We start from the raw sequence: 21,210 nt of genomic DNA, 5'->3' as shown, positions 1-21,210 counted from the left end.
TATCGGCTAAGATCATCTTTAATGATTATAATATGACGTTCCGGTTTACAGGGATTTTTACGAATTTCTTTTCATGTAAATATGGTAATAAAGCAGAATCAATTTGATTTATGATAGCGAAGCATTACCTCGATATTGGTTTTAATCTGGTAGTAAAAGTTTCATAACTTTTGTTGACAGTCGACAAAACTGGATTTTTATTGATATCTTCTTGGTTAGAAAGAAAATTAATAATTGTTATTGCATAAAGACAGAGGATACAGATAATTTTCGATACAATTTGAAATATATTCAATAGATCGAAGTCTTCTTTTCATAAATGCTCAGTCTCTCAGCAATATTTTTTATACAATAATAATATACAATGCGGTCCAATATACAGTGTATCTACTTAAGTTGAAAACATATGGAAAACATTTTTATTCTTGATAAAAAGTTCTGCATGGTCCTAAAGTTAAAATGCAACCATCAGACATCAATTTTTTAAAGCAGATTTATAAAAAAATTTGAATTTCGTGCAAGAGTAAAGTATCTTTATATTTCACAATTCAGAAAAATGTTATGGAGTAAAGTTGTTTTAAATTGAAAGTTATATTCAAATATGCAATTACAGACATTTATTATGAACATTTAGGTTTTCTGGATTATTTACTAATCATTCTGTATTAATTATTCTAGCCGATAAATCTGTTGTTTTAAGTAACCTCAGAAAAAAGTCAAGGGGAGTCAAATCAGCAGACTTGGGAGGTCGAAAAATATCTGAATAACTGTGAATAACCTTCCCATTAAACATATTTTCAAGGAGTACTCTAACGTTTAATGTACTATTGATGGAAGCACCGTCTTGTTGGAACCAAATTATCATACCTTCTTGTAACGGGAAATCACTTATTTTTTTTTCTAATAATTGTAAGTATTGTGCGGCATTTGAGGAATTTTGATAAAAAAAGGTCCAGCTAATTAATTTTATACCACACCATACGTTCGTTTTAAAAGAATATTGGTTCCGAGTTTTCATTACAAAGTTTGGATTACTGTTAGACCACCAGTGACAATTTTGTGATGAGACGGTACCGTTTGAAGAAAATGTTGCCTCATCGGAAACGTTCTTGTAAAAAAACACAGTCTTTATCCAACTTTCTTTGAATCAGAGCGCAGAATTCACAACGAATATCGTAATCCCTTCGTAGTAACGTATGTACAAATTGCGGTTGGTGTGCAGGATATTTATTACCTTTCAACATATTTGCCACTGTATTTTTACTTACTGAAGTAGTATTGCAGATGCCATTTTTCTTAATGACATTTTTGGGTCTTCTACGACAGAAAGCATCACTTCAAACTCTGTGTCTTCATCCGCAATCCGTTTTCGGCGTTTATTCTTAAATATATTTTCCATATTTCCACTAGCCTTAAATTCTTTTTAAATTTTTGTAACTGTTGAATTCCTTGTTGAATATTTCTATGCGGAAGTCTATTATTTACGATTTAGTAAATTTGCCATTTTTATTATAATGTTATAAACAACAACTCACTATAACAATAAAATTATTAGGTATAGAGGCTGTTCACAATTTACATATTATATAACGTCATCTTTTTATCATTATCATCATCATTATCATAATAAATTCGGGTCCTGTCGCTGCAGTTCTGCAGTTTTCTGATTGTATATCAGTTGTAACCTATACATTCTTTTGCATTTCTTTGTAGGTTGATATCTTTGGATTTCATGTGCTTTATACAGATTTTAATGCTAATGATAGTGAAATTATAGAACTATTTATGGAAGTTATTTTATTTGATCTGTTTATCTGTGATTTCAATTGTCTAATTTTGCTATTTATGTGTTTATTGTTCAATATTAGATCATCCATAGAACTAATAATTAGAACAAAATAAACCATGTTGAGAAGAGACAGTGTCTGTGGTAACAAACAACATATTGTCAAATTATCTCCTCCAAGAAGAAGACGGAAAAATGTTAATCGAATGTATTTAACAACAAATTGTACAGAGAATAGCAGCTTTTTGTGTAACCTTCAGCTAAGATGTGTGAAAAAGAGTATCAATATCACATTCGTGGAACTTCGTACTAACCAAAGCCGAGTGAGGTCTATAATTTTTAACAAAACACTTCATACGCTACAATAAACTGCAAATTAGATATGTTCACCAGCGATTTTCAAATATTTCAACCCAAATTTATGACCACATTAATTATTTCCTCTTTTCTAGGTAGCAACTAGAGCGAAAAAAATCGAACATCTCTGAGCTAAGTTTTCAGAAAATATCACAAAAAATAGTCGAATGGTCGACTATAAATTATTTATATCGTTGTTATGTAGACAGTCAAAGCAGATTAGCTCGTAGATATTTTTCTCAAATATTCTCTTGCGATTTTCTCAAGTTATATATATATATTATTAAATAGGTATGTTCATGTGTTCAAAATAAATAGTACTCAATTAATATTAGTGATTAATTGATTTTTTTCTCGTACATATCTATAGGGTTATGTTAAAAATTTATAAAACGAGAATGTTCACTGTAAAAAAAATTTAAAAACACTCCAATTAGTTTATTTTATTCTGTGTCTTTTGAGATGAGTCAAAAAGTCAACTTTTTCAAAGTTAAGACGTCATCAATAGATTTTGTTTAAAAGTTTATTAAGTTATTTGATGCAGTTTTTCTGCATTGTAAAAAAATTATTTAGGTAGGTGTTACAAGAAAAAAAATAAATAAATATAATATAAAAATAAATCTTTCCCTGACTATTCTTAACCAAACATTACTTTTTGGAGGCAATGGGATGTTTTGTCTAATCCACTGGGGATTTTCCCCAAGCGCAGTAGCGGAAATCGGTCGATTTCCAACAAAACGTATCTTTGTCTGAAAATTTGCAGTTTGCGTATTGGTCGAGTTCGTCGAGAGCCGTGGTTCTTGTAGTGCGCGGTTTCTCTGGAGCAGTACAGCGTACAGCGCAATGCGATGTGTTATGCGATAAAAAATTAACTGATTGATCAACAGCTCTTATATAAGCGTTATAATCTACAATGCATGTTAACTTGATTATTTGACGACCAGTTTCTCTAGTTTATAGGCCGGCAAAAAGTTTATGGCGTCAGTATAGCAGAGCTCACCATTTGACAGCTACTTTCAACAGTTCCAGAAACATTGGTTTTCATTCATCATTCATTTATTATATAAGTTTTGACTTGTGATCTAATTATTTCCTCTTCAAACAACTTCATTATATCTCGGATAAAAAAATATGCGAGAAAGTCAAGTACTCAAAGTGAACAAGTGGACGTAGTCGAATCTACCACGTTCGATGCTTGAGCTTAATTTAATCCAAGTTGTTTTGGTTTATATTCAAAACATAGCGTTGTATATCTGCAATTCTTTATCTTGGTTTAGCATCTCTTGTTCTACTAGATGTTTTTTTGACAAATATTATTCATAAAACACCGTAGAATGTGTAAAATAACGTTTGCAAGTATATTCGGCTGTAGTCAGATACTATTTATTTTTAAAAAGTCTATTATCTCATCTCGGGCAGTATACTCTGTAGTCAGAGTTAAAAACCTTTTACTGTTTTTTATTTTTGGTCTACATTTTGAGGCATCCCTTACGCTTCTTGTTTCATTAAATTTTCTAGCTATGCTTCTAGCAATTTGAGCTGTTTCAAAATGTTGAATGTTGAATAAGGCACATGCTTTTTCTAGTCTATAGATGGAACCATAAAAATTTTTCTCTCGGTTAAAAGAGTCATAATTATAAAATTAGTACGAGGGCTGCAACTTAAATTTTGAGATATGGCAACACTGATGTTTGACATTTTTAATGGTGAACGTATGTTGTCATACGAGCGCTATTTGATTTGTTTACAGATACTTGTAACATTCAACTTGGTAAAAAATGGAATCCAAGTCAGTGTTACCATCTCGTGCTACCAGATTTCGGTGGATTTACTAATTCAATCGTGGTCGTTCTTCGATACAGGATCAATTTCGTGAAGGTCGTCCAAAATAGGCTGTTGTGCTAGAAAAACATCGATGCTTTGCATAAACTGATATTGCAAAATCGTCATGTCACACATCGTGAGGTTGGGGCATATATAGGCATTAGTTCCACTCGCATACATTCAATATTGTATCAACATTTGACTGTCAAAAAGTTTGCGTTTGATATAGTATATTGCGTTTAATGCTGAAAAACCAGTCGCAGAAGACGAATCATTTTCCAACACTACAATGTGAGCGGTCGATGCGTTCAAATGACATCTCTTGGAGGTACCTCAATCGGAATGGAAAAAGTGTATTGATCTTAGTGGAGAATATTTTGAAAATCAATAAAGCCATATCCAATGTGTCTATCGTAAAACTTGAGTAGCAACTCTCGTATAACGAGGACTGTCACAGTTATTTCATTAAAACAATTGATACTAATTTATATTTCAACAAGGCAACTCCAAGTGTGAATTCTTTCATTATATAGTTTCTTCCATAAGTTCAAAATCTATTTCAATTTGTTTTCCATAATTCTTTCAGTTTCTTCTTATGTAATACGTTTTAGCATTATTTTTCCAAAATTAACGTTGAACGTTTCATAAATTTTGTTCCTTACTTTATCATAACTCCACATACTTATGCTGGTAGAACAACAGTCAATGATTTCAGTCATTGAAATAGGTACAACAGTAGAAACAAATATTAATGCGTATGCCAAGGTTTAAAATTAGGAGACCCAGAACTATAAATACTTTTGTAATAAATCTGGTTTGTATTTTTATAGACCCATTTGTGTGGATGTGTTATACAATTTTCGACGTTTTATCGGCGAATCTTTGTGATTTACTAACTGAAACAGATGTTCTATTAAGTTTATATTTTGAACCGCGGTGGTCGTCATAAACATTAACACACCTAATATTGGTTCATAAATTTCGGAAAAATTAACACAATATAAACATATGTCAATTGTAGATGAAAAGAATTTATTTAAGTTAGACAATTCAATATTTACTTTTATAAAATCATCTGCTGAAATATTGAAGTTACGGTATAAATGTGAACATTGAACAGGTATTGTAGATAAAAATAATGACTTCAAAAAGGGATTGAGTATGTCCATTAAACACTTTTTGTATGAGCGACATATTCAAAAAACATTAAAAAATCATGTGTATGTTTTATGTATGAAACGTCTCAATTATCTCGGAAACGGTTTGTACGATTTTTATAAATTTTTGTGTACAAGGGTTTTATTATACGGCTGGTATTATGGTGGTATTTACATTTTTGTCAGATCTTTCACCATGTATCACCCTATACATTTTTAGTTTTCCGAAATACTTAAAAATACTATTTATATTATACCATAATTATTAACCAGACGATTAAATCCTTACCATTCGAACCTATTTATTCGTTACAGGGTATGCTTGAGAATTCCAGTGAAGTATCTTTCTTTCTACTGAAGACTACTAAAACGTAATAATTCCATTACACAATAATCCTTTTACTCCATATTTCTGATTCACCTAAAAGAGCTTGAGTTGATATGGTCACCTGGTCAAAAACTGTATTCAATCGACATTAAGAAAAATGCTCTAATGATCTACAATAAGACAAAGAAGGTAAAATGATGAGGTCTTCCGATGTTATTACCAAACAGAGCTACAGAATGAAAACATTGAAACAAATCATATTGGTTCACACCAAGACAACGAATTCAGTTGCTTTCCGGTCTGTTTTTAGTGAAGACCTCGGTAATTATTGGGCGGATAAATCCTTTCACAGTACTGGAAGAATTAAGATAGCCTCCAACGACCTGTTATATTACATGCCTCGATATAAATGAGCCACCTTTAAAAAGAATCATTAATGAAACAAAATACAGAATAGAAGAAATACTTATAATGGTGATACAACACTAGATAACGGAACAAATGTTGAAAATATTTGACAATAAATAATTTAATAGTAGAACAAATTTTTTGATGAATAATTAGATGTTCACTATTTCCAATCATTTTTTCTAATCTTTTTGGCTGGATGTGAATTAAATTGTAACAAATATTTTCTTCAAGATTAAAGTCTCCTCATGCTGTTTCAATGGGTTCCTATATCTCGCTTGATTCCTGGGATGAAAAATCCTTCTGTGAAATTTTTTACCAACCACCCATTTAACTTTCGAATGGGATTTATATGAAGAGTATTTGCCGCTCACGGCAAAGTCTCAATATTGTTTTGTCGGAGCAATTGTTGAATTATGCGGAGTGGACAGGACAATTATCAAGTTGGTAACTAAAATGGTTTTAATCGTAAGTTTGATTTACCGATGGCAACATAATGTTGTCTATAATATTGAGGTAAGCTGCAGAGATTCGTCAATTTTCCAACAAACGCCAGTCGCATTGATAGTCATCCAAGCCCAAACATTTACTGAAAATTTGTCGGACTTATCACTTCCGTCAACATATTGCTCTTCAAATCTTGAGTTGGTCTGTAAACGCAAATACGTCCGTCGATGGAGGACTTGAATGTTTTTTCACCATGGAAGACACTTTGTCCAGATCACGTTATACATAATTAAGTGCACAATACTGGATTGCCTGTACTTATATGGAAGCGATTCTTTCGTTGCATTTGAACAATTTTTCAAATCCGACGCTTTAACTCGTCTACATTTCGCAGGACGGGATCCTGGAAAATTTGTTGCATATGCAGCACTAGCAGCTGCCGATTCAAAGAAATTTTCTCTTAAAAAATTGATGAACGCAACATCTTGTGCGTCATTTAAAATTTTCCTTCTTCTAAACCCAAACTTTCGGCGCAAAGTCCTGTTTTATTCCCCTCGTTTCTTCTCGCTGGCTACCGTACTTGCATTAAGATCTAGTTGAGTTGCCAGTTTTCTGATAGACCAGCCATTTTCGAATATGGTAACAATGGCAGCTTTCTGAGGAGGCATTAAGCACATTCTTACTTCTATTAGCTCTAATTAATTATTGAATTATCTTTCACTGACGATGGCAATGATATTAAGTAGAAACTCTGATTTACCTAGGCAAATTGTAAGCGTATGCTTTTTCCAGTGAGCAGAAGTGCCCAAAAAGTGTTTCTCTGAAATAAGAAGATTTTTTATTAAACAAGCAATAATCAATCCTACCTGAAATAATAAAAGAAACATTGTTATTAAGCACACCGTAGATTCCTGATTCCTTTAATAAATAATATTAATAAATATATTTATGAATTTAAGATGTGCACTACGTATTATATCGTCATACTGACGGCCACGTCAAATTTATTCGATTATCATTAAGACAAACATATTGTCAAGGCCGGGGAAGTAAGGTTATGGTATATACCTTACTTATGTGGTAATTTTAAGTGAATCAATGACATTTCTTCTTACAGGTTTATATCCATACTGTTATTATGGTATAATGTAATTCAGTTTAATAGGAACATATATCAGTTGAATTCATATTTAAATGCATTTCAAGCCCCATAAAATTCTAGTCCTTTGATTTATTAACAAGTTACATGCTTATCATCAAGCAACATTAAATTTGTCAAAGTTGTACAAATAGTTATTATTTTTATACCAAGGACTACTTTGTTGGACGAGTCTGAAAATTGCGAGACGAGCGAAGCGAGGCGAGCAATAGACGAGTAAGATCCGAAACTTTTTCAATTACACTGAGGAAAAAAAATAAATAATAGAGAATTATAAACATCAAGTGGCGTGGATCCGTTTAACTCTTCATCGCTGATATTTTCTTTTTATCATCATTCATTGTTATTCATTAATTTAGACAAAACTTCGGATAAAACAAATAATTTCAAAAAATTAAAAAATTTAAGCTTATGCAAAATGAAATGAAACTGTCAACTGTCAACATTGAAGTGTCTAGAGCCACATTTAAAGAAGTTAAAGTTGTCTACTCCAGAGCGTCCCGAAAATGTTTTGCAGTACGAAACTGTCACTTTCACTACATGGAACACCCAAAACGCAACTTTCGGTATGTAAAGAGTACAGAACGAACAACTTTCAGATGGCGTCGTCTAAAAATGTTATTTGCCTACTTAAACAATTTCATCGCGTAAAACAATGAAACTGGAAAAATAATTTCGGTATAATATTTATGATTCTTTTCATCGATAGTTGAGGAATACTTGCTTAGATTATTTAAAAAGTACATATAAAGTGTTTCTTGAGATATTTGTCATTAAATGAGCGTTTTTCATAGCCATACAAATTTGAGGGTCATCCTAAAACAGCGTGTCCATGACGAAACGGAAAGTGCTAATATTCGAAGTGCTTATTTAGGGGTATATTTAGGACACTTTTGTCTTTTTCTGTATTTTAGGCAATACTGTCTTTGAAATAATTAGACTACGGTATTCTGCTTTTTGCTCTTCTTAGCAGCATTACTGCTTTCGGATGGAATTTCTTTGATTTATACTTTTCAAGAGGTTCAGGTGTTGTATTCCTTGTCCACATTCACATGATAAATCCTTCTGCATGAAGTATTTTGGTTCCAAGAAATGCTAATTTTGTCAGGCTAATGGATCTGTCTAACCAAGTTTTCTCTAATTTCCAGCTATCTCAATGCAAGTGACATTAAAAAGGACTAATCTAACCAAGAAAATAAGCCATTTTGATATTGTATTATTACAATCTTTTTTTGAACTAGAATTTGAAGAGTTGACTTTTGATACAAGATGTAATTATTTTCGCTGTACTCTCACCTACAAAAAATCGTCAACTCTCCCCAATAGTCTATTTTTCTGTGATATATATATGTTACCGGCAATGTGTATAATTCAGGTATTGTATACAATCCCTGGGGCGTCCAGGCAATGTATGAAATATCATGAATATCATTGTCCATTTCATACTTTACCTAGGGATTGTATAGAATACCTGCTGGTTCACCGGTAATGTGTAAAATAAATAAATCTTAAGACTAAACTAATGTTAGGTAAGCCGGTTAATATCAATAAATCTTAACAGACTTCCTTATCAAATAGCGGACAAATAAAACATGTTGTATTTACTTGAAATAAACTTTATTATCAACTTTAAAATCACAAAAAAATAACAGGAAACTTAAAATTCTTCTTGTTTGTAACATAAAATTACAAGTATCTTTAACATAATATAAGTAATTTTGTAATTGAACTTCACAAACAAAACAATTCTCTTTATAACAAAAAGTAGATCTAATAGGAATTCACAATTTTAAGTAAAACTAGGTTTTATTTATTCTTACACGACAAACTATTTGAAGAGCACAGAGCCTTACTTTTGACACACTTTTTAGAGTCACAGTTTTTTTTGCCCAGTAGATTGAAAAGTCGCAATTGTACGGAGTGTCGTTTCCAGATTGGGGACGTCTTCTTCTTGCAGTAATTTCTGATGGCAAACAGTGAACTGTTGTCTTGAATACAATGTCTTGACAACGCCTTGCTTTGTGCCTAGTTGATATAGATCGTCATCAGTTTTGTGTAATACTACAGCCAGTATATTGCGAGCATCACCACGACCGCTATCGACTTCTGGAACAGGAATGCGTACAGTGGTACCCAACGATACGGGAGGGAATTTATTTCAGAAGTTTTAAGCATTTTCTGAGCTCTGATGCGGTTTTCTATCGAAAAGGCGTTTTTTGCGCATAAAGGACAAGCAACTTTGGATCCAAAACCTTCTGCAATATTTTCTTCCGGAGCAGAACAAATAGTATGAATAGGCCTATTGCACATTCTGCACGAATAACCACCTGTTGTCTCCTCGGAACAAACACAGCATATAAGTGCACAACTCAATGACTCCTCTCGTACTGATACCAAATTCGGATCATGTAACGCTTGATCATTTACCTCACAAGGAAGATTTTCGACATTCGTAGGCTCAACAACATTCTTAATAGTATTTGGGATAGCCATGTGTTCATCATGCGCACTTTGGACATTTGAAGCTTCCTTACCGATGTTAAAACTATCGAGTGCAGCGTTTTGTTGATTTGATGCCTGTAGAGGTTGAGTGTCAGCTGTTTCAGTTTCTGATGTCTCAGCCGCATCTATTACAGATTCTGAAGATGACTTCATCACTTTTTCTAAATCTTCTTCGCTCTCCAGGTTGTGAGTATCCTCAAAAGGTAAAGATATGCCAACTTTTATTTTCGACCCAAAAAGATCTTCATAAGGTGTTCTTTTGATTCCTGAGTGAAACGCCCTATTCTTCATGAGTTGTACAAATCGCAGACCATCACTCCAACGTTCGCTATCGTTATCTTGCATCCAAGTTGTAAGCATGTTTTCAATGTCCTGGTTAGCTCGTTCGACACTCCCTTGACTTTGGGAATGTCTAGGCTTGCCATGCACAATTTTTGAGTTCGTCCAGTATATTTTAAGATTACTGACCACTCGGTTTGCGAATTCTCGACCGTTGTCCGATTGTAAGATGGCTGGTGCACCAATCAGTGTAAAAATATCCAGTAAATTGTACGCTACTTCCTCAGCGCGTTTTGTTTTCAGGGCTCTTAATATGACAAACTTTGTGAGATGATCCTGATAGACCATTATGAATTTATAATCCCGGTCTGGATGAGATTGATAGTCTATCAAATCTACTTGACAGCGAGAATTAAATTCTGTTGAAAGTATGGGCAGGGTTCGCAAAGTTGCAAAAATAGTTCAACATCGTGGCGAGTTATATTCTTATATCTTGAAGAAAGCTCCTTCAGCATTCTGTCTCGTCCTCCATGGCCGATACTTTGATGTGCGTCGTGAAGTATTTGAAATAATTCAGTATCAGCAACGTAGTATGTAATATTGTTATTTGCAGTAGCATCCACAGGAAAAATCAACTTATCTTTCTGACCAACAGTTATAACATCATAATGCTTCAATAACCAGTAATACCGAGAAGCCTTTTTTTCAGCCGTTTTTGCATTTTTTTTTTCTTCTATCAATAGTTCATAACGATTTTTTTCAATAAATGTGCGATTTTTTGTATTTGCTGCTTCTCTTTTTATTTGTAATTGTGAATAAAATCTTTCTTTCATCTCAGCTATTCGTTGTTCGGCCGCCATTTTTTAATAAATTAAATTACTTTCCTACTTGACGAAAATTAGCAAAAATAATAACTATGACGCAAATAGATCAATACACGTGTTAACAGTATAATCGCACGTCGCGAAATGAAATGAAGAAATGCGGCTGTTTGCTTAAATAGTGTCGCGGTATCCTTTTTCTAAGAGGTGGCGGCTCCTTTGACCTGAAAGGCCGCCCGCTCGCGGTATCCTTTTTCTCAAGCGGCGGCTCCTTTGACATGACCGGCCGCCCGCCCGCCGCGCCCGCGCCGCCTCTTGTCAAAGGATTTAATTTTATTTACAAAGGCTACCGCGTGCGGCGTACACCCGAAAGTGAAATTGACAGTTTTATATCGAAGCGCCTCCGTAGTGAAAGATTGTGTTTGTGAACTGTTATACTACGAATTGAATTTATCCTCAAAAAATCCGACATTTGATAAGATTCTGGATAAATTACACCTATGTACTTATCTCCGTAGCAACCTACAAACGCTCAAGCCGTAAGTCAAACTAAAAGAAAGTATTAATAAAAAAGGTAATTCCACATTTATGTGGAACATAAGTATACGTAGTTCACGCAATTACAGAAAAAAATAAGTACCTAAATATTTTGTTTTGGATTCAGGATAATGGCTCTCTTATTAAAAATACGGGTGGTAGTAACTCTGACAGTTCGAGTGATGAAGAATTGTGGTGTAATTTTACTTTGAATTTACCTACTTTCGCATATTTTTGATTAAAATTATCTTTGCACCTAGCTTGTGTGTCCCGATAATTTTTATTCGTATTTTGTTTTATTAAACACAATTGCGTTCGGGTGTACCGACATTATCTAAACGAACTTACTTTGATAGCGCCGCCTTGGCGCCGTGCCGTCTCTTGTCAAAGGATTTAATTTTATTTGCAAAGGATAGCCGCGTGCGGCGTACACTCGCGAGTGAACGGTCATGCTAAAACGATTCACTTCCATTAATGCTTGAAATGGCGCCTCTAGGAAGGGTGTCAGGGTTCTATGAAGCTTACCGTACTTATTTGTTTGTAATAACCACAATTGCGTTCGAGTGTTACATTACCTGCTGCAAGTTTGGCATTGTATAGAATACCTAGGTGAAGTGTAAAATAAATTCTATTTCATACTTTACCTGCCCGTTTTAGGTATTCTATACATTGCCTAGGTATTGTATTACCGGATTATACACATTGCCGGTAACATATACACTTCATTATTATCTTATTTCCCACCCTTTTTTATACATATATTTGTCCAGAAAGCACTACATTATCAAAAGTGTATCAAACGAGGCACAAGTTTTCATATGAATATTTTCACCTGGTTTTTATTCAGCCAGTGGAAAGTTTATAGATTTTTTTAAAGGTAAATATGTTCTATCACGTATCTCATTAATCCAACGCCTACACGGAGCTTTTGCGTCAACTACTAACTATTCAACGGTTCATTTCAGTGTTGACTAAACTCCGTGTTCTGGTTCTGCTTGTGTAAATAAATATTTGTTTCATCTTTTAAGAATTAGTTTATTGACAAAAAATAATGGAACGACTTCCCTTTTGATGACTACCATATTTCCATCCGGAGAAACAAACAAAATTAATATGTATGACTTGAGGATTTTGTTATTATTCATTCCAATGAATCGGTAGATTTTGTGTGGAATAATACCAATAAACAACACCACTCTTTAAATATTATATTAAAATCACCTCAATTTCCAAATTATTCTTCTAATAAATATTCGTCAATTTGTCTCTTTCAAGGTTGCTTTGAAGTCATGCTCTTCGTTTACAATGACATTTTGGAGTACCGATCTCTCAAGAGATATATATATATATATATATATATATATATATATATATATATATATATATATATATATATATATATATATATATATTGATGCTTCATTGATGACAATGGAAGTTTGCAGAAATATAAATCTGGTGTTAATAAGATATATTTGGCTTACAAAATTTGTCCAATGCTATAAATTTAATGATGTTCCAAGACATTAACAATAAAAATCTAAAACCAAATTAAGTGTGCTTCTCTAACCACGGTACTTTTTGGTTTAATGTTGGAAGAGTTAGTAAGAAGCAGGGCATAAAGACATCAATATTTTTGTATGTAAAGACTAAAGCAATAAAAACAAGCCAATGAAACGACCAAATTAATTAAGTGAACTTAAATATCTACAATGGGTGAAAAAAAAGAGGATTGAATTTGTATATAAATATTTTAATTCATGATTAAAACGTTGAAGAAATATTTACGGAAGTATAATGAGACTTTTGAAGCAAGTAATAACTTACTTGCTATTCAAAAAATGTGAGAATCTATCAAAGCATGTTGAATGTGGGAAGCTAAGAGACGCGACGGTTCAATTTATGAATTAGCTTTTTATCACGCCTTTTATCAATAAACATGGAAAATATACATCCAAACAAGTTTCTTCCTATCATATTGTTTTTTCCTAAGATGATGGCCACGAATAGTTGGACACCAAATTTAAAAGGCTACCCACTCAGAGCATTTTGAAGCATCTTCTGTTTTTCATTGTTGATTTTACAGAAACTCCTTCACTGAATAAACACATTGATGGTTAAACCTCTTCTCTCATATGGAAATATTGTTTCGAGGTCCTGTACGTAGAAAGTTGGAAGAAAATAGGAAATGGTCCAAAAACGGTCCTTAAATTAATATTGGATGGTACAATTCTGAGCCAGGAGAATCATTTGTATCATATATATCCTCATTGAATTGCAGAGTAACTGGCCATGCGAAAATCTAGACGCAAGCTGAAGATGAATGTCCAATTATATTACGTGCAATGATCAAATAGTGGTTGATAATGAGGGCTTGGAGACTAACATTACTGACAGTAGACGAGGACTTCAGGCTTGATATACTAAATAATAGAGTCATCTGATTCGCGGATAGCTGAAGGATTTACGATGATGTAATGTGGACACTCTATACATAATCGACACCATAAAAATACTATAATCTCAGTAAGCTCTTACAGCAAAGCTACTATGAAAGTCATCATGACCCATCAATTGAGCTCTAGGTTTGTGGAGAATGATGGCTCCAATGTCTAATTTATTTGGGTACCCGGTCCCTAGGGTAACAAGGGCAACGACTAGTTGCAACAAGCTAAGGCACACATAGATTGACCTTGTGTCCGTCTTACTAATCAATTTACTTCACAAGAGTAAAATTAGACAAGCGACTGATCTTTCAACCTAACACTATCATCTAAAACACCATCACCATGTTATAGTCAAGGCGGATAATCCTCTATCATCCCAATACTCACACGTGCGAGTTCAATCTTTACCGCATGCCTAGTAACGTAAAAGGTTGAAGCCAAAGTGCTTGAATAGATTTTCCTAGAACATAGGTCTTGGTAATTTGAAGTGAGATACAATGTGCCTATGGACAGTAGGTTAGATAAAAATAATATGAATTATTATTGTATTTATAACTTAAGCTGCAGCCAAGGGCGGATCCAGCTTTGGCGCCAGGAGGGGGTCACATAGTCGTGGTCAAGTCAATAACTTAAAAATAATAATTTAATTTTGATACATAGATACAAGTAGAAAGTAGGTATTTTATTAATGTGCGTGAGTACTGTACTTAAAAATATTTATTCTTTATTGTACAGTTGAAAAGCTTAACACATAATAAGGTACATATACACGTACATATTGTCATCTTCTCTTGAAGATATCCAGAGAAGCACTACCACGCACGGACTGAGGCAGCCTATGAAGGTACACTTATAACCCCATTATAGGTAGAAAGAAATTTTAGTTTTTTAACTTAGAACTGTTATGTTATGATATGTTGAAGTCTAGTCGTTCCGATTCCTTTTGAGGTTAGGTAGAGCTAGACGTTACGTAGTCGACAAGCGCGCGTAAGTGTGGCACGGTAAAATTCAAATTTTTGATGCGTTCATTCCCAAACGTTTGCCATCATATAGAGTTATTATAATATTATATTAAATTAATTAAATATTGAAGGTATGTAGTTACATAAAATCTGTATGGTGGCAAAATATATAAATAAAATCATTATGTTCAATTAGTGGTCCACATAAGTCCTGGTACCAGCTCAGGGGGGGGGGGAGTCATAACCCCCATGACTACCAGCTCAGGGGGGGAGTCATGACCCCCATGACCTCCCCCTGGATCCGACTTTGGTGACAGTCTGTTTGCTATTATAGCCACTAAAGTGACATTATGACTGACATGAAATACGCATAAAGCGTTAACATTAGTTTTGTTTCATTAAAAAAAAAATACCAAAGATGTTCGCGTAACGTTAAGTTTTTTCTATTTATCCCCATCATCAAATTTAGCAAGTTTCCTTTGTATGCCAGTCAAAACTAGTATTTCTGAAAATATTCTTTAAAATTTTTTATTTAATATAGTTTTAAATCAGATTTCACCATATTATTTTGTATTATACAAGGTGAGTTCGGAAACAGCTTGTACGATTTTCATAACTTTTTGTGCGAAAGGGTCTTTCGATACGGCCAATATTATGATGGTATCTACATTGTTGTCAGATCTTTCCTTTTTCCGGAAAAATAATGAACATTGTTGTTTCAAATAGATCACCCTATATATGTTATGTTTTTAGGAATCCTTAAAAAATACTGATTATTTTTCAAAGACCTAAATGCCATAATTTCGTTAGTTAGCCACGCTTAGAGTATCTCCACCAAAGTTACAATAAATATTGTACATTTAGATAAGGTCTAGAGTCAGTAAGTTAGTAAAAAGTTTAACGAAACTGGTGTAGTGATATATTTATCCAAACATGGCGCAGAAACCCTACAACAACTGAAGACAAATCCTTGAATGTTTGTGAAGTAGTAAAATTACGAATTTTAGAAAAGATACAGTAGAGGCGAATTTTAAAACTTTGCAATACATTTTGCAACATCCCTGACTGCCTTACACGAAAGAGTCTAAAGGATACATCTCAGGTGATCGTGGGGACCATTGATAAAACCACTCCTTCCAATCTATCTTATGGGAAACAAATTATTTATGTTTGCCCCACCACATACCCATAGTCAGGTGGGACACCATGTTGTTGTAGCCAAATATTGTCGTTTGTGATATTGTTATTGTCTTAAAATTTCTAATAATGGGGCTTTTCTCAAATGTAATTGAAAATACTTACTTGTATTTGGAAATATCCGAGTCAACTCAGGAATACATTTTCCAATAAATCTAAATACGCCGGACCATTTAAGATACCTTCATTGAAAAAGAAACAAATTATTTTGTCGCCTATTATTCCAGCCCAAACATCAACAATCCTCGTGGGATGCACGCATCCAACGAGGATTGTTACGTGACCAGTATCAACAATTATGTCAATTTACGTTTCCATTAATACAAAAAGTGGCCTTATCGCAAAACATTAGTTAAAAGAATTGGATCGTTTTGATTGTAACAATTTTCCATGATTAGGTCTGCTCTCCGAGTCTATCAAAATCATCATCTGACAACTCTTGAACCAACGTTACTTTGTATGGAATTTATTACCATGTAAAATTTTCATTAAAATATCAATTCGTTATTTTTCAGATAAACGATCCATTGTGACTTTCAATATACTTCAACAATAATAATTTACTGAAACGTCAAATTTGTTATTCTAGCAGTCATAGCCAGCTAAACGTATTATTTTAACTTTGGCGGAGATAACGCAAATGTATATATAATTCCGAAATTATGGCATTTACGTATAGGAAACATCAGATGAAAAATAATTAGTATTTCATAAGAATTTCGAAACGTGAAAAATATACAGGGTGATCCGTTTGAAATAACAAAGTTCATTATTGTTCCGGAAAAAGGAAAGATTTGACAACTATGTAAATACCACTCTGTATATTTATATACGTAACTGCATTTGACTGCATGGAGCACATACTCCATATACAAAATACTCCACATGAACTGTCACTTATCTAGGAAAAAAACCCGATTTAGTGCCCATCAATTTGGACGGGCAAGCGATTAAGTGGAATAAAAGAGACTCTATATGGGAAGTCATCTGAACCAAAACAAAATATGGAAAAAAATTGTCGGAGTAGTGATTTAAGAATTTCGAAAATAGTTTAGTCATATATTATCTTTAACTACTTCATAAATATATAGTAGATATGTTATTAATTTTTAGAATTTTAATGATAGGATTGAATATATTGTTTGTGTATACTTACCATTAATAAAATTAGGAAGTATTGAGAATAAGACGGCACTCACCTGAAATGAAATAATATATTAAAATTAACTTGATATATTATTTAGATTTATCAATAAAATACGTATATTTCTAAGCATGTGATATAATTTATTCAGAAATAAATAAAATGGGAACATTTGGACGATGGGATGCAATAATGCCTCCTCGATTGAAGTTTCTAATTTGAAGAAAACAACAGACATCAGAAGTCGACTGGCGTTATCTCGACTTCCAATTACGAACGAGCATTGAGGTATATCAAACTTCACTTACTGATGAAAACGAAGTATGATTTCGTTTTGTGAAGGTTGTTGTTAGCTGAACAGTTTTATTCCCATCATATTACTCAATATCTAGACGTGCATTATCCTGCTGGAAAAGTACCAAACTAGAATAAAGAGCTTGACGTTACTCTGCTATTCTGTTTTATGTGTGTCGTACAGCAGATCTGCGTCATGTAATCTGGAATAAAATTGAGGTGACGAAACCGAAGAATCTTGGTGTGCAATAATGATATTGAGGTTGAATCATAGAGTTTATATTAAGATATAGATACGTACTCTATGATACTCTAATCTATAGATTCAGATATTTAGATGTTTTGTTACTTTAAATTAACTCCATAATGATGATATATATATATATATATATATATATATATATATATATATATATATATATATATATATATATATATATATATGTATATATATTCATATTTGCTTCAAATCTGAATTCACCATCGTTGAGATTCAAATAAAAATAAAGAGGCTTTGAAGTTTTTCAGTTTTTGAAACCAGCTTCGCAGTATGGAGTTAGGATCCGTTCATGTTCTCTGAGGAAATGAAATGCATATAAGCTATACACAATTAATCTGGATGAAATTATGAATCGAACATGCAATGATAAGAAATGAAGAAGAATTGATGTATTTTCGACAAACAATGAATTTGGGTTGACTAATACTTGCCCACGAATCTAAATTCACCATAATTGTCAAGAAATCAAATGAAAACAAAAAGGTTTTGACTGAACCACACAAATATACCACTAATTTCAGTTAATTGTTTTCAAACTAAATTAATGCCACGGATTATTGATATCAAAGCTACTAATTTAGAAGGAATATTATGAAGATTTTCAATTCATCAGCATCTGTTTAAATTTACATATTTATATTATATTATAGTCTGTAATAAGGCTTTTATGCTATATGGAGAAACGGATAAAAATCGTGAGTTGGTGCGGATTTCTCCAATTATAGGAAAAAATGTCATTCAGAAGCCACTGCTATTTGGGTCGCAAGCAGTGAAGGTTCAATTAATTAGTATTCATAACACAGACTTCATTTCAAAATTGTATTTTAAAGATATTGAAGAGTTATTAATAGTTTTATATATAGTAATATCAAATACATAATTTCGGCAGAATTAGAAGATTAACTCCTTTAATCCTTTGATTAGTTCTCTTTATCTTAAATAACGATTAAGCTGTAGCTTTGGGGTCTCGGGTGGCAGATTTATATTTAAAAGTATGATTATTTTGTAAAGTAATAAATAGAACGGGGTGAGGGGAATATTATTGAGTCGGTATTCGTGCGGATTTGTTAGTCACAAAGCCACAGTATTTTGATTAAGATAGAGTATTTTGAGTCTTTTTTCACAATAAATCAATACTCTCTCTCTCTTTCATAATCTTTTCTTCGTGGATAGTTATGGTATGAGAAGTGTAAATTTGAATCTTTTCTGATTGCAGGCGCAACTGCTTTAGTCATGAACACTCATGGGCTAGATCCTAGTCGATATGCAAAGACCCATAAGAACAAAGAACTGGTTCACTTGAAAACGCGGGACTTTCAATAGGGAAAAGGAAAGCATCAATGCTGGAAAAAAATTGAAATTCCATGCTCCCAAAATCGAAATTCTTGTAAAACAATGTTCAAGCGTTTCCAAACTCTAATTCCATTTTTTCGGAGCGACGCCGACGTGGTCATTTCCATTCAGACAGCCTCGTTAACAAGAAGACTTGCTGTCTCTAAGATCTCGTAACTCTTGACTGAAACACTACAAACCAACGGATTGCCCCGGAGTAGCTGTTCAGTATGCTTTATCCACAAAAGAAATTGTGTGCGGTGCCAGGCGATGAATGTCAATAGTGAGAACTATGTTTACATGATTAGTTATTTTTCCCGATTCTGCGAGCTCATCTATTAGTCTCATCAAACTCGTGGTTCTTACAAGATGGAGTGACCCCACACATGGCCAGTGCTTCGATGAATTTGTTTTGGAAGCTTTGTGAATATCCTAAGGCCACCCAAGCCACTTGATTTGGCAAGGAATTTTTTATGGGGCACGATCTCAGCGCAATTCAATTGAGCCTACTACGTCTTTCCTAAAAATTCTCTTTTTTGTATTTGTATTCATTCTTTTATTGTATGATTTATTTTTTAAATATTGAGAAGCTTAAGTCTCTAATATTCTATATATTTCATATTAGCTGACCCAGCCACGCGTTGCAATGGCTCAGTAATAATTATAGATTGAATCAATTTTCCATGATACAATCAAATTAATATTTTCTAGAAAAATTAAAAATAGATCATCTATATGGGATTGAGAATAAAACGTTGCGCCAAAATTTGAAAGTAATGGGTAAAATATCGAAATATTGAAATTAAGCACAAATCAAGATATATTCTTTGAATTAACATTTCATTTATCTTATCTTAATTTATAATTTGTAATTAGTGACATACTGATAAAATATATATTCAATATAAATTAAGAGCATATAAAAATTAATTGTTATAAATGAGGTACATAACATTGATATCTAACTATTATGTTTCCAATTTTAAATTATTAAAACTAAAAATTATGCAAGTAGTTCTTTGGGTACAACATTTCTGGTTAACTTGTCTTTCGCTAACACGAAGAGATTTGAGGATTTTCATACACATCATATAGGCAACATATAGTTGTCCATTTCAGTAACATGTGCTGTCGAAATCTAAACCGCAAATAGACAGACAAATAACATTTTTACTATACTTGTTAAGGTTAGATTTTTCAGCGGCATTATAATGAAATTGAAAAAAATTCCAAAAATTTATCATTTAAATAAACAAATTAGATCAAAATTTCTGACAATAAATTAACAATTATCAGATCATAAAATCAAAGTGAAAAAAATAAAAGGCAATCAACAAATATTTACATGTTCTTGAGTTGGTATGAAAATTAATAGACAAAAACAGTAATCAATGAAATTTTGTGTTATTATTTATAATATTAAAAATATTAAAACGGAACATTGCACAATATTAACACAATAGAAAATACAGTTATAAAAATCATTCACGAAAAATTGTAATAGAATGTTTTTGGTATTTATTTATACTCTTTCCATTCGTGGAGTGAAAGGATAAACACTGTCTCTAACGTTCTCAATTTGTTCAAATACCTTACTCTACACTCACTTCACTATGACTATAACTATTTATTATGCACTGAACTAAACTGAGCTACATAAACTCCCTATATATCCCAAAAGAATTCTAAAAACTAGAAAATAAAGTAACATAATAAATAAATAAATAGACTTTCCTAGAAATTATATTTTATTTACAAAAAGCCAGCATCAAACACAGCCGAATTTGCATTTGTACTTCCTTACTATTGCATTATAATCATTAAATATAAACAAAATACCTACAGATATATTTTCTTCTCTACTCTAAAATTAAATATTCTAAACATGAAATTCCAAACTGTCTATTTCCTTATATATAAGCTTGCTTTAATTTATATCTGACTGCCTG

At 32.7% G+C, this 21,210-nt stretch overlaps 1 protein-coding gene across 4 annotated transcripts in view; it reads right to left on the bottom strand.

Annotated features, from left to right (window-relative positions):
• Positions 1-21,210, bottom strand: part of LOC130441257 (RNA-binding protein Musashi homolog 2) — a 453,235-nt gene that overhangs the window by 358,203 nt on the left and 73,822 nt on the right. For 2 of the 4 annotated variants that reach the window (XM_056774867.1, XM_056774875.1), the window contains one exon: positions 17,368-17,410. The exons of the other annotated variants lie outside the window; for them this stretch is intronic. The gene's annotated coding sequence lies outside the window, so the exon portion shown is untranslated. The remainder of the gene's footprint in view (positions 1-17,367; positions 17,411-21,210) is intronic. 4 annotated transcript variants of the gene reach the window in all.

The sequence above is a fragment of the Diorhabda sublineata genome, chromosome 1, assembly GCF_026230105.1.
Source record: "Diorhabda sublineata isolate icDioSubl1.1 chromosome 1, icDioSubl1.1, whole genome shotgun sequence".
In the NCBI taxonomy this organism is placed as follows: domain Eukaryota; kingdom Metazoa; phylum Arthropoda; class Insecta; order Coleoptera; family Chrysomelidae; genus Diorhabda; species Diorhabda sublineata.
The sequence above is the reverse complement of the archived record's forward strand: the minus strand, read 5'-3'. Positions and strand labels throughout refer to the sequence as shown.